This window comes from Lynx canadensis, chromosome B1 (genome assembly GCF_007474595.2).
Source record: "Lynx canadensis isolate LIC74 chromosome B1, mLynCan4.pri.v2, whole genome shotgun sequence".
Classification (NCBI taxonomy): Eukaryota; Metazoa; Chordata; class Mammalia; order Carnivora; family Felidae; genus Lynx; species Lynx canadensis.
In genome coordinates this window covers 59,067,456-59,080,136 of record NC_044306.2, presented here as the reverse complement: position 1 = coordinate 59,080,136, position 12,681 = coordinate 59,067,456, and the positions used below count along the sequence as shown (strand labels likewise).

The window sequence follows — 12,681 nt, the reverse complement described above, 5'->3', positions numbered from 1 at the left end:
AGAGATTTCTTTTTTTGACAGCTTTTAAATCACAAATTCCATTTTTAAAAGTTGTTGAATTTATGAGTGTTAAGTTGCTTATTATCTTTTTACTCACTATAAGATCTGTATATCCCTTGTTCCATTCCTGACACTCGTGATTTGTGTTATTCTTTTTATTCTTTTCAATCTAGAGATTATCAATTTCATTCATTATTTTCTAAGAACCAGCTTTTCACTTCATTAACTTTCTCAATAGTTTTCCCTTTTTCAATTTCATTGATTTCTACTTTAATGATTTCCCTCATTCTGTTTGCTTTGGGTTTATTTTGCTCTTCTTCTTTTTCTTTTTTCTTTTTTTTTTTTTTGGGATTGAGATAGGAACTTAGAGTGCTGATTTGAGACCTTTTTCTTTTCCAATTTATAAGCATCTAGTACTATAAATTTCCTTTATAGGAATAAATACAAATATATGTGCTTTAGTTGCATCTCACAAATGTTAATATGTTGTATGTCTATTTTCATTCAGTTCTATAAATTTTTTTTAAGTTTATTTATTTATTTTGAGAAACAGAGGGAGAATCTGAGCAAGCATGAGTACAGAAGGGCAGAGAAGAAGGAGAGAGAGGAGTTCAGCAACGTGGGGGCTCAAACTCACAAAACCATGAGACTGTGACTTGAGGCAAAATCAAAAGTCAGACACTTAACCAACTAAACCTCTCAGGTGCCCCTGGTTCTATGTATTTTTAAGTTTTCTTTTATATCTTCTATTTGATACCATATTAGTTAGAAGTGTTTTAATTTTCAATTGTAGATTTTCTTGTCATCTTTCTATTATAGATTTCTAGTTTGATTCCATGATGTTCAAAAATTATACTCTGTAATTCCGAGTCTTCTGAATATAAGGTTTGTTTTATGATCTAGCATATAGTCTTTCTTGGTGAATGTATTATTGCATGTTAACTCAATTCCACTTGAAAAAAAAAGTGTATTGTGCTACTGTTGGGTAGAATGCTCTGTAAGTGTAAATTAGAACTTGTTAGCTTGTGATGGTGTTTAGCTATTCTGTATCATTGCTAATTTCTGTCTAGCAGTTCTATCAATCACTGAGAATGGAGTGCTAAAGTCCCCAACTATACTTGTGAATTTATCCTTTTAGCTGTTAGTTTCTGCTTTATATATTTTGAAACTCCACTGTTTGTTGTACAGCCATTTACAACTGCAATAGTATTTTTAAAATATATATATTTTTTTTAATTTTGAGAGAGAGAGTGCACTCATATGTATGAGCAAGGTAAGGGCAGAAAGAGAGGGGGAGAGAGAAAATCCCAAGCAGGCTCCATGCTGTCAGTACGGAGCTCAACGAGGAGCTCAAACTCACAACTGTGAGATCATGACCTGAGCCAAAATCAAGAGTTGGCCACTTAACTGACTGAGCCACCCAGGTGTTCCTGAAATGACTTATTGAACTGATCTTATTATATAATGTCTCTCTCTATCTCTCTCTTTGTCCTAAGCAATCTTATTTGCTCTGTTAACAGATTCTTTTAGCTTACTTTAAGAATATTTTTATTTCCCCTTCATTCCTGAAGGACAGTTTCATCAGATAAAGGATTCCGCATCGAGAGTTCTTTTCCTTTAGCACTTGAAAAATGTTACGTCATTTCCTCCTATACTCCACAGTTTCAGATGAAAGATCTGATGTCATTCAATTTGGTGCTGCTTTATAGGTAATATAATATGTCATCTCTCTGTGTATATTTAAAGATTTGTTTCATCTTTTAATTTCAGAAATTTAATAATACTGCTTGATGAAGATTTCTTTGTTTATCCTAGCTGGGGATTTGCTCAGCTTCTTACATCTGTAGGTTATGTCCTTTGCCAAATGTAGAAAGTTTTCAAATACTTTTTTCAATCTCACACTCTTTCTCTTGTCCTTTGGGCTCCAATGATAAAAATGTTAAATCTTTTCTTATTGTTCCACAGATACTTAAGACTGAAATACTTTTTTCAGTCTTTTCTCTCTCTGTTGTACAAACTGAGTAAATTAAGTTGATCTTCAAGTTTAGTAATTCTATCTTCTGTCATCTCCACACTATCACTGGATCTATCCAGTGAATTTTCAACTTTGGTTATTATATTTTCCAATTGTATAATTTCTATTTGCTTATTTTTTATAACTTCTCTTTCTTCACTGGGATTTTCCTTTTTTTATTAACTCAAGAGAGTTTTATCTCATTGAAGCATTTGTTTGAAGCAGCTTTAAAATCTTTGTCTGAGAATTCCAGTATGTAATTCATCTTGATATGAGTGGCAGCTCAGTGGCCTTACTCATTCAGGTTGTGGTTTTCCTGGTTCTTGGTATGACAAGTGATTTTTTATTATGTTCTGAATATTTTAGTTATTACAGTAGAAGACTCTTAATGTCTTCAATTTTAGCAGGCAGTAGGCCCATTTAGGATTAGCATTTCAGTTCTGGCCTACTTTCGTGGGCTTTAGTACTGATAACAGTTTGCCTCTCTGAATCCTTGTAATTATTCTAACCAGCTTCATTGTTCTGGTGCTGATGGCTCTCCTGCTCAATCCCTCCGGGTGCTATCTTGTGATGATGAAAGTTGTCTCCCTGATCCATGTGCTGTTACTGGAAGATCTCCTGAGGGTGGGAGGCAGGTGACACTGGGTCTGGGTCTTCTTACATCACTAGACAGAAGGTATGGAGACACAGGTCTTCACGGCTACTACTGCTGTGGTCAGATAAAATCACCTGCTAGTGCCCTAGATGTTGAGTAGAACCGGGAAGGTGCAAGGCTTTGCTGCCAATGGGGGTCAAAATGCTCTCCAAGTTACCTGCCCATGCTCTAGTTGTGGAATGAGGTTGGGGCAGCCTGAAACTTCATTGCTGCCCACAGCTTACAACAGGATCCTGCTGATATTCCTCTTTTCCATTAATTTAGCAAGTGAGATCAGGCTTTTGGTTTTTGTTTTTGCTTTTTTTCATCTACAGTGGATCTGGGATGCAGGCCCAGCCCACAAAAATGGGAAATAAAAAGAAACACCAGGGAGGATTGCCTGGGTGGTTCAGTTGGTTACATGTCCGACTCTTGATTTTGGCTCAAGTCATGATCTCATGGCTCTTAGGATTCTCTCTCTCCCTCTCTGTCCCTTGCCTGCTTGTGTGTGCATGTGTACGCTCTCTGTCTCTCTGTCTCTCAAATAAACTTAAAAAAAAAAAAAAACAAAAAACAAACAGGGAACCACATACCACACTGTTATTCCTAAGTCCTGAAGTCCCTAGTTAGCTCATCTTCTTCCTTCCAGCATATAGAATTCTACCATAATTGTATGTTAACTAGTTTCCAGAGTATTTAACTATATTTAGAGGGGAGGAGCCAGGAAAAGTGGGTTTATGCCATCTTGTTCTGGAACTGTGTATAAGTTACTTTTTAGTATCTAGGGTTTTTATAATGTAATATACTTTGTGATGGGACTACTATCATTAAGGTTCTAAAGAGTTACCTGGGACTGTTGTAAAGTTTAAAAGAGACTGTTATGGGCTGAACTTTGATCTTCCAAAATCCGTATGCTGAAGTACTAATGCCTACTACCCTACTATTTGGAAATAGCATCTTCATCAAGTTAAAATGAGATTGTTAGAGTAGGCCCTAATCCAATATGACTGGTGACCTTATAAAAAGGGAATGTGGAGCAGATGCACATACAGGGAGAAAACTATATGAAGTGAAGGCAGAGATTAGGGTGATGATTCTAATGTCAAGGAAGGCTAAAGACTGCCAGCCAACCACCACAAGATAGAGAAGAGGCATGGGTGATTCTTCCTCACATTCCTCAGAAGGAACCTACCCTGTAGACGTGTGGGTCCTGGACTTTTACCCTCCAGGACTGTGAGACAATAAATTCCTGTTGGTAAGCCACTTATTTTGTGACACTCTGTTACAGCAGCCCTAGTGGCCTAACACAGAAGCGGTGCATATAAAAGATCTAACATAAGGCCTGGCATAGTAAGCTTTCAATAAACACCCACTCTTATTATTAAACTGCTGGTTTAACTATTTATCTACTTTATTGCTTATCTTACATTCTCTTGCTGGCACAAAACCCAACATACTATAGTCAATAAATGTTTGTATAATACTAAATAAATGAATGAAAGAATAAATGAAATGTTTAACACTTAACTGAACATTTTCAAGGCAGTTTTCCATTAGTATAAATATACAGAATTATTTAAGATCAATTAATAAGAAAGTAACATTTCTCAAGGGAAATAATTCAGAAGTTTTTCTAAGTAATTCAACAGAGGAAAATTGATAACCAAGAAAAATTTTGCACACGTGTACCAGGAAACATGTTCAAGAATGTTCAAAGCAGGAATCAAACCAAACTAAATAAATACTGTCAGGAGAATAATTGTGGCATATACACACTACTATCCAGTTATACTCAACTACTGAATGAATTTTAAAAAATAATGTTGAATGAAAAAAACAAGTCCTAGTCTATATATAGTATAATTTTCATAATGCTCAAAAACAAAAAAGAATAATATATTGTGTAGGTACGTATACATAAGTGGAAAAAATTATTTTAAAACAACCACAGTAATGATAAATCCACAATTCAGGATAATGGCAACCTCTAGGAGAAGGCAGAAAAAAAAAAGGTTAGGACAGAGGTTGACAAACAACTGCTCACAGGCTAAATCCAACCTACTACCTATTTCTGTATGGTCCATAACCTAAGAATGGTTTTTCATATTATTAAATGGTGGGAAAAAATGAAAAGAAGAATATTTCATGACCACACATAAATTACAAGAAATTCAAATTTCACTGTTCATAAATGAAGTTTTACTGGAGTTCAGCCACACTCATTCATTTACACAGTGTTGACAGTTACTTTTGTGCTACGATGAAGAGTTTGTAGTTATGACAGAGACCTTATGGCTAATAAAGCCTAAAGTATTTATTATCTGGCCCTTTATAGAAAAACATTTGCCAATACCTAGATTAGAAAGCAGCATATGGACTGAAATTAGTAGTGCTGTACCTCCTAAGCATAGTATTTTGCTTCATAATTTACACATCTATTCTTTCCTATGTACCAAACATTATATTTTAGAAGGATAAAAAGAGAATAATTTTTAAAGAACTGAAAAAAATATTTTAAAATCAACAACTTAGTACTGAAGAACTAACCTGCTATTAGGATAGTGTTTAACAAGAATCAACAAACTCTAATACCCAGGTTACATCTAAGTTGCTGCCTGATTTTGTAAATATAGTTTTACTAAAACAGCACCACACTCGTTTGTTTTGTAGGACACCATATGCACTGCAAAGCCCGAAGTATCTACTACCTGCCCTTTTACAGAAAAGGTTTGCCTACCCTTGCTCTACAAAATTACCATGTCTAAAAGTTTACCTAAATTAAAGCAAATATCAATATGAGATTTTAAAAAGGAGCAAAAAGCATAGTCAAAGAGCTGAAAGCACAATCTCCAAAGTCACAAGCACTGGGCTTGTATCCTGCCTGTGAACATACTACATGATGTTAGGCAGAGTACTAAGGACTGCGAGCTGGTTTCAAAACCTGTAACTTGGTAGTGATAATTCCTACTCCAAAGAATTATTGTCAGAATTAGATTCTCAGTTACTTTACTTTTTATTCATACTGTTTACATACAGGAAAACAAACTATTTGGCTGAAAGTCTTCCTTGTTAGTTTCCCTAACCTTTGAAAATTTCAGTTTTTGAAAATTTCAGTGACCTAAACAGGGAAAACTTTGAATACATACACAAGCATATAAAATTATTTTTAAATCCAGTTTCTTTAAATTTCAATTCAACCTAAAACTAATTTGCGTTCCAAAGGCTTATTCATAAGTCAGGAGACTTTAATTTCATTTTGCCATAGAAACAATGTTATAATTCATTATGATTTCCCAAAGCACTTAATGAAATATACTCAGCAAATAATTTACAGTTTCCCAATTACAAAAGATTAATTTTTAAGACTCAGAACTTAATCCTGTTTAGATTTGTCTATTTATAATGTGATTTGTAAATGTATTACCTAATACATATCAGGTTTGAGACCTAAATCTGTTACAACCTCTTTAAAATTGCTTCTCTTCATCAGCAAAATGGGGAGTTTTATGAGTGATTTTAAGGATAAACTACAATGTAAATGTATATACATTTTCAAACTATACAAATAATGAGTATTAATACTTATTAATAAATAATACTGCCTTAAATCACTGGTTAATTTTTTTTCCTGAAGAGTCAGTGTAAATATTCATTTTTGTACTATGTTCTAGGTATAGTTATATAAAGATGTCAGCAGTTACAATGTTGAATTGAGAAACAAAATGTTTCACCGTCCCAAAATATGCATTAATGACCACTATAAAGTTAGTCCCCACATATTATTCCATCCTCACCTAACACCAGTTCCTATTCACATTCATCACATTAAGGTCCTTGCTGATCAATCTCTCCCTGACTGTTGGATGGTATACAAAGTGAATGACAAAGGAAATTGCAAATTTTGCCAAATATAAAGGATTTCATAAAGATGATGATAGTAATATTATAAAATTATTCAAATCAGATGCAAAATCATCTATAAATATGACAGGATTAGATAAGTTAAGTGAATAAAAGAAAACAAAGAATTATAATGTTGATTCCTCAAAATATTTTGGGTATTAAAAAATTAAGAAATCATCTTTAGAAAACTGCCAGTCTCTGCCATTTCTGAAAAAATGGTTCTTTTTTATATTACAGTTATAAAAGTAGAACATGTAAAATTATGAAGTGAAGGTGTACCATCTTTCATCAATTCTAATATGAATATTTTTAACATTCTAACATTTTTTAAATGGGGGTCATCTCACAGTCCATGGCATCTTACAATCTGTTATAAACTTACCAACTTTCGGCCAGACATCAGTTGTAACATAAATGTTATATCTGAGTGATGTCTAAATTTTGTTAGTTCTTTCTTGGCGTCATAATCGGACAACTATAATTCCTTGAAGTTTAGATATAAAATATCACTTATGAGCTTGCTCAAGAGGAAACATGACCCCCACTAGTTGTTGAAAACCTCTCATTGATTCCTTTCGATAAGAGCAAGAAAATGCTAGCAATAAAACTGGTAGACTGGCATTGACTTGTTGAGAGAAAATCCAAGAGATAAAACTGAAGTACGCTTTTAAGAAATGCTGAAGTTTCAATGCACTTGGTGTTACAGAGAATAATATTATTTGAGAAAATATGAACATCAATGGCCCTGATTTAAGAAAGTAATGACTGGAAAGGTAAATTATGAATGTGAAGTAGATTTAGGAATGAATGTCTTTATCAATTTATTTCATTCATATTTTCCTTTTTATGGATTCACAAGAATGATATAATCAAAAATGTAAATTCAAAAGTTAATTCAGCAAATATAAAATAAAAAATGAAGTGACAAAAAAGCAATGTATCAGTTAAATTGGCAACAGTTTTTCTCTTTGAGTCAGATGTAAAATAACAATATGACTTACAGTTGTATCTTGGATTTGATAAAATGCATACTGTATTCATTACACAATTCTGTCAAATATTATAATCCTCCTCAAATTAATTACTTTCAAATTAATACAGACTTGCAAATATAACCAAAATTCTGACAAAAATATAAAACAAAATAATTTTTAAACTGCATTTTTCAAAGTAAAACCCCCCATCAAACCTCTTTTTCACTCTTTACTACAAAATGTGGATCTCTATATTAGTTAGGTCTACTTTAAAGTGATCTTTTTCAATACCAACAATGCTGGGCTAAGGAGAGTCTCCTACAGGAGACAGGGTTGCTCAGAGACAGCACGTAACATTATGAATGAGTGTTCCCAAAGACTTTTGATTGTGTTTTCAGAGTAGACTCTGAACTCCTTGAGTTATCTACCATACTCCTCTCCCACTCTTCTTCTCAATCCTAATTATTAGAGCTGATAAACTCTTCCCTATGGTGACAATACAATGTCTGTACTCTGAAGTTCCTATGAAGATAAACGAAGGTCAAAAAATCAGCAAGTTTTTTGTAAGCTACATAACACGCTGTATATAATAATTATTATGTCTATAGTTAATCACCATTCCCCTCACAGTAGGAAACCAATGTACTCTTCCCCACTGAATCTCTCCTTCATCCTCTGCAGTAGTGCCCAAGCAAACAAGGCAAAAAAAAAAAAAAAAAAAAAAAAGTACCATGAACTCTCTTGTCAAGAAGATAAGGGAAATGCGATTTCAGGCAAAAACTAGAGACAGCACTTTCTGAGAACTGCAAATAGTGCAGTATTGCTGAAGTTTAAGGGATGAAGAAAGTAACAGAGAGAGGAAAATCAAGAACAGTAAGAAAGCCTAAGGATGGAAGCTTTCAGCTAAGCTAAAGAGGTTTTAATCTACCCTCCAAGCAATAAAGAACCACTGAATAACTTCAAGCAAATGAGCAATGCATTCAGTTTTGCTTTAGAAAGATTACTGGCAGCTCAAGTAAAAGATGCATTAGAAAGATCCAAGATTAGAAGTAAAGAGATGGAAAGAATAGCAAGTGACAAGAATTTCAACAAGGGCAGAAATAATAAAAATAGAAAAGAAGAGAACACAAGATATTCAGAAGGTAGAAAACATGGGATTTGGTCACTGACTGGATATGAGCTAGATGGGTAGTGACAGAGAGAAGATTCTGAAAGAGCACTTGAATTCCCAGCAATTCAAATCAAAACCTCAAAGTCAAACCATCTTTGATGGTGATTCTTTACAGTAAGATGGGTAATACAGAAAGGGACATACATGTGACGATAATTAAACAAGTTTAGTTTTGAAAATGTTAAGAAAGAAGGAATGGAAAGCCCAGTTCTGGGTAAGATGTTATAAACACATGCTACCCCTCTTCTCCCACTGAAAAGAACTATAAAATCTGGACACAACATTTGAGGACTCTGAAAAGTAAATAGAAGGAAGTAAATTAGAGAACACCAGAACTCAAAGTACCACCAAGCACATGGTGAGTTATCATTTTTTAAAAACAATCTTTCTTCTGGCTTAAATCTAACTTGGCCAAAAACCTGGAATTAAGCACTCTGGTAATGACAGGTAGAGAAGAAAATTTCTAGGTCTAGCTAACTGCAGAGGGAACTCTTTGGAAAACTTGAGAAGGGAGGAAATCTCCCACTTTTTTTTTTCTTTATCTCTCCTTTTTTAACTTTCTCATGTGCTGTAGCTCTCAGGAAAGCTCACCACTGTGGTGGCAGCTGAGACAGCAAAAGGAGCTTACAAGAAGCAAAACTCTAAGGGAGGGGAACCTTTGTCTCCTAAGACACTGACGTGCCAAAAAGGTAGAGCCTAGATAGGAAGGTTATACCAGGAAGACTGAAAAGTGGAGCCCCAGGGAAAGGAAAACATCAAGTTGATGGCAAACTGGGTGGAACTCAGGAAAATGACCTCATAAGTTGTTTATAAAATCCTGGGCTCACTGGTAACCTGTGTATGTATGCATATAATCCTGTTCTTTTTTTTTTTTCAACGTTTATTTATTTTTGGGACAGAGAGAGACAGAGCATGAATGGGGGAGGGGCAGAGAGAGAGGGAGACACAGAATCGGAAACAGGCTCCAGGCTCTGAGCCATCAGCCCAGAGCCCGACGCGGGGCTCGAACTCACGGACCGCGAGATCGTGACCTGGCTGAAGTCGGACGCTTAACCGACTGCGCCACCCAGGCGCCCCCATATAATCCTGTTCTATACACCAAAGACTGAAAATAGAGCTAACAGCTAGACCTCTATGCAGATCTCAGACAGACCACACTGGGCAGTATACATGCAGGACACATCTGAAGGGCACTATAAGACATTGAGAAAAAAAAGTCTAACTAGAACTGCAGAAAAGTAGGTAGTTGTAGCCTGGGCCTTATAGGTCAACTGTCTGCTAAACCAAAGGCAATCAACAATCTCTGTATGATTTAAACAAAATTCAAAATCTAATACTATGACATCCCAAATGTTCAGATATAGTCCAAAATTAATCAGCGCATGAAGAACCACAAAAAAAAATTTCAATTTACTTGGGAATATGCAATTAACATATTATTTAAATGACATTAAACATTAATTATTATTATAATTATATCACTACTATGTTACATAATATAATTATATTATAATATTAATATAATTATCTGACAAAAACTTTAAAGACACTATTATAAAAGTGCTTGAAAAGTAATCATGAACAGTGGTGAAAAAAGGTTAAAATAGGAAGTGTTAGTGAAGAATAAAATGATATAAAGAAATAAAGGAAACCAGGGGTGCCTGGGTGGCTCAGTTGGTTGAGCATCTGACTTTGGTTCAGGTCATGATCTTACAGTTCATGGGTTCAAGTCCCACTTCGGGCTTGCTGCTGTCACAGAGCCCACTTCGGATCCTTGTCTCCCTCTTTCTCTGCTCCTTCCCCGCTCATTTTCTCTCTCTCTCTCTCTCTCTCTCTCAAAAATAAACATTAAAAAAAAGTTATAAAGAAAATCAAATGGAAACACAAGAAATGAAACATACAATCACCAAAATAAAACATTCAGTAGATGGATCAAATAAGCATAATGATGATGAAAGGGGCAAGAGTAAGAAAACCTGACAAGGGAATAGAAATTATCCAATCTAAATAAAAGAAAAGAAACTGGAGGGGCCCCTGGGTAGCTCAGCTGGTTGAGGGCCCAAGTCTTGATTTCAGCTGAAGTCATGATCTCACAGTCATGATATCAAGCCCCATATAGGGCTCTCTGCTGAGCAAAGAGCCTGCTTGGGATTCACTCTCTCCTTCTCCCTCTGCTCCCCACTCGCTAAAAAGAAAAAAAAAAAAAAAAGAAACTGAAAAAATTGAACAGAGCTTCACAAACCCATGGAACCAGAACAAAGATCTAACATTCATGTGATCAGAGAACCAGAGAAGAGAAAGATTCAGTACTAAAAAAAATATCTGAAGAAATAATGGCTCCAAAATGGCATAAAGCATGAATCTACAAGTCCAAGAAACCAAGCAAACTAACAACAGAATAAACCTAAAGAAATCCATGCCAGAGACAACTTAACTACACTGCTAAAACTAAAGACAAGCAAAAACAAAACAAAAACAAAAAACAAACAAACAAAAAACCACAAAATTTTGAAGCATCCAGAGAAAAACAAGACATTACTTACAGGAGGAAAATAATTTGAGTAGGTGAGGATTTCTCATTAAAAACTATGGAGGACCAAAAGAAGACAGGTGACATTTTTTTAAATGATAAAAAAATGAAATGTCAACCCAAAATACTACATCCAGTGAAAATATTGCTTCCAAATAAAGATGAAATAGAAATGAGGATTTATAGCTAACAGGCCTGATCTAAAAGAACTGCTAAAGGAATTTCTAGAGACAAATGACTTAAGAAAAGCTGGAACATTACGAATGAAGGAACAGCAAAAGAAACAGTAAATATTTGTGTAAATGTAACAAAGTATTCCTGTCTGCTTGAGTTCTGAAATATATTTAAAGTTGCAAGCAAATATTATAACGTTGCTTGGTAGGGATGTAAATGCACCTAAATATAACAGATAAGACAACTATAGCATAAAATGCAAAAGCGTAAAGGGACCTTTATGGTGGAAGGATCTCTACATTCCAAGTAATAGTAAAATGCTGTTTATTATGAAAAGTAAAGTATGCTTTTAATTCCCTTTAGCAACCACTGAAAGGATAAATGAAAAATACAGCCAAAATCAGAAGAGATTAACTGAAATGAAGTAATAAAAAGTGTTCAAATAACCTAAAGTTGGCAAGAATTTGGAAAGAGAAACAAAAAGAGAGAACAAACAGAAAATTAATAAAGTGTGGGGCACCTGGCTGGCTCAGTCGGATGAATGTCCGACTTTGGCTCAGGTGATGATCTCGCAGTTCGTGAATTCAAGTCCCCCACTGGGCTTGCTCTTCTCAGCATATAGCCTACTTTGGATCTTCTGTCCCCTTCCCTCTGTCCCTTCCCCACTTGTGCTCTCTGTCTCAAAAATCAATAAAACATTTTTAAAAATTACAAAAAAAAGTCATGCATAAATCTAAACATATCAATAATTATATTAAATGCCATTAAACATAATAATATAATTCAATTACATTAAACACACTGATTAAAAATAGGAATTGTTAGAATGGACTTAAAAAAGTTCACAAACCAACTACAGATTCACTACAAAAATCTTACCAAATCAGTCATTACAGGTAGTTTAAAAAGATGAAACTAGATGTACGATGCAAACGCTAATCAAAAGAAACTAGAATGGTTATACTAATATCAAAGAAAGTAAACTTCAGAGCAAAAATAATTAACAAGAATGTGGCACATGGACTCTAAGGTAGCCTCCATAAACCTTGCTTCATGAAGTTGACACCCCTGTGTAATCCCCTCCCTCTGAGCGTGGGGAGAATCTGTGATTTGCTTCCAACCAATAAAATATGACAAAAATGGTCATAATTACCAAAAACTAGAAACGACCCAAATGCTCAATGGGTGAACAGACAAACAAATGTAGCACATCCATATGATGGAATCTTACCAACAAAAAAGATAAAGCTAGATATAGGCAAAAACTTGGATGAATATCAT

At 34.6% G+C, this 12,681-nt stretch overlaps 1 protein-coding gene and 1 non-coding gene across 9 annotated transcripts in view; one reads left to right on the top strand and one right to left on the bottom strand.

Annotated features, from left to right (window-relative positions):
- The window catches only part of NEK1 (NIMA related kinase 1), a 225,673-nt gene that overhangs the window by 107,045 nt on the left and 105,947 nt on the right, over window positions 1–12,681 (bottom strand). The gene's annotated exons all lie outside the window — the stretch shown is intronic.
- TRNAQ-UUG lies at window positions 10,356–10,440 on the top strand. The gene has a single exon. It is a non-coding gene; the product is annotated as a tRNA-Gln (tRNA).